Here is a 2,607-nt window from a genome sequence, read left to right as displayed (position 1 = left end):
TAACCCTGTTGGACATTTTTCCTCAGCATACGATGATTATAACCAGGTGGTGCACTGTTAGCATTCTGTCTTGTAGCATTATTAAAATTCCCCATACCTTGATTAGTCCAACTAAAGTTTGGATGTTGTTTCCACCCTGGATTATACGTGTTGGAATAGGGGCTATTGTTCCTGTTGAAATTACTCATGTTACACACGGATGCTGGGTTTGATGGGCATCCATCAAACATATGGTCTTCACCATAATAAAGACACGAAAGCTCAGTTGATTTCATCTCTTGAACTGTAGAGGGTTTCTTCATTGTTTTGATCATATTAACCGAAGAAGATAGCTGGGCTGTTAATGAAGTGATTGCATCTAGCTCCATGGTACCAACAGCTCTCTTACCCGTCCCAACTCTTGTGGGAGGATATTGATAATCATTGTTGGCAATCTTTTTCAAAATTTCATATGCTTGATTATAAGATTTATCCAATAAAGTACCATTGGCAGAAACATCAACTACCATCCTCGTGTGTGTATTTAGCCCATTATAGAATATCATAATTTTTGAATTAAGTCTTTAAATTGATCCCAAGCTTCATATAGTGTTTCATCCTCCAATTGTCAAAAACATGTGATGTCATTTCTAAGCTTAGCATTCATATTTAGGGGATTATACCATAGCAAAAATCACTGGCAAAGATCATTCCATGATGCCACTTGCACGATCTCTTAAAGAATATGGAAACTGTTTAAGCCACAAAGTGTCTTCAGGGACACCCTATTGTCTAAATGGGTCGCAAACCTCTAGAAAAAGTCTTAAATACAGTATTAGATCTTTAGTGGGTAATCCACTAAACTGTCCTATTGTTTCTAACATTTGAAATATTACCAGTTTCAGCTGAAATTGTTGAGCCTATATTTGTGGTCTGACTATCCCTGCATTCAGGTCATCCAAAATTCGCACAACATGCTCTCGAATTGGTCTGTCTTGGTCATCTATCACCCCACGAACATGAGGATTAGCGTCATGAAAATTCAAATTATCATTCAGACTAGGTATCACCCTACGAATAGGAAAATTAATATCTTGACCATTCGGATTATCACTAAGACTAGGATCATTCTCGTTCTTAGCCATTTTTTTGTAGTTCTTTCCGCCTTCTTCGTAAAGTTCTTTCGATATTTGGGTCAAAAGGATACTCCTTGTTAACAGGAATGCCTTTTTTCATGCACTGATGGCAAACCTATAGAAATTAAATTAAACTAAGTTAAATAAAATTGATGGAATTAAGTAAAATAACAAAACAAAATTTCACCAAATTGTCGATCCCCGACAATGGCGCCAAAAACTTATCGCGTGGGAAATAGTATGCAAATTGTACAAGTATACATGTCAAATTAAGTAATAAAGTGAGAATTGAGGTCGTCTCCATAGGGATTGGATTAGGTATAAAGTTGGTCAAGTTATTATAACGAATTATGATTAATGTTATGGCAAAACCAAGTTTAACTACGTAATGGTAAATTAAAGTAGTAAGGATGTGTGCAAAATGTATATTGACTAATACTGAAAAATGTTAAGGCAAAGCAGGAGTAAAAATGCAATGAAAATTACAAGAATAATTACGTAAATAATCTACAAGTGAATAAATAAATAACTAAGAATGGTATGGAAAATATACTACGATAGAGGATTAAGGGTCTACAATGTTGATTTGGAAGGTTCGGATCACTAAGAATCTTCCCTTACTTTTAGTAATGCCTCAGCAAAATCGTACTTAATCAACTACTCAGAAGGTACCTAAAGTGACCTGTTTCTTTTGAGAGCTAGATTTCAAGTTACATGGCCTGTGTCTATAGGCCTTAGCACGGTACCCTGCACTATTTAGTCTTCATTCTATTCAAACAATGCTCTATGTCTAAAGTCTGCTGTAAGTATTCAATCGAATACCCGCTTGTATCATTCAATTGCAGTCCAACTAATCTAACCTTTTCAGAATTAGATTCAGTTTATGGGCATATTACATACTCTATGTCTAGAGAATGTACGCATATGATTGGGAAATAAAAACAATTGAATAATAAAGTAAATTAAATCAAATATATGCTTCAACCATTAACGAAAATAAAAGTTTCATCTTGAAATCCCAACCCTATGAGATTTAGCTCGTGGGTTGGCAATTAAAATTAAAGTTCAAAATAACACACAACATCATTTCGATCAAATCAATTCATGAGAGAATAAATTATAAAATAATGGAAGAACTTAGAAAGATGGTTGTCGCTAGGTCAATCCACAATCCAGCAGAACAGTGGCCTGTGGTGGCGGAGAGGGACTATCTTCAGTTTCCTCTTTTCGTCTCTACTCAGCTGCTACCCTTTATTGTTGTCTCTAGATGTCCACACCCTTTAGGGTTTCCTCCTTTGGCTTTTTATAAGCTTTTCTTCCTAGGGTAACTCCAACAGCCCACGATATCTTCTCCTCTTTTTTAGGTAGATTTTTCTGGTACAAGTAGAGTTGGGCTAAAACTGGTATTCATTAAGTGTTGACTCAGTCATCTTCCTAAAATTGTCACGGCATTTCTGTTGGCAAACTATCCAACATTTTTCCCTAGCAAACT

At 35.7% G+C, this 2,607-nt stretch overlaps 1 pseudogene; it reads left to right on the top strand.

Annotated features, from left to right (window-relative positions):
- Nucleotides 1-538: 538 nt before the first annotated feature.
- LOC128032974 (small nucleolar RNA R71) lies at nt 539-637 on the top strand (annotated as a pseudogene).
- The last annotated feature ends 1,970 nt before the right edge of the window (nt 638-2,607 follow it).

This window comes from Gossypium raimondii, chromosome 9, assembly GCF_025698545.1.
Source record: "Gossypium raimondii isolate GPD5lz chromosome 9, ASM2569854v1, whole genome shotgun sequence".
NCBI classification, from domain to species: Eukaryota; Viridiplantae; Streptophyta; class Magnoliopsida; order Malvales; family Malvaceae; genus Gossypium; species Gossypium raimondii.
Note: the sequence above shows the minus strand (reverse complement) of the source record. Positions and strands in the feature narration are given on the sequence as shown.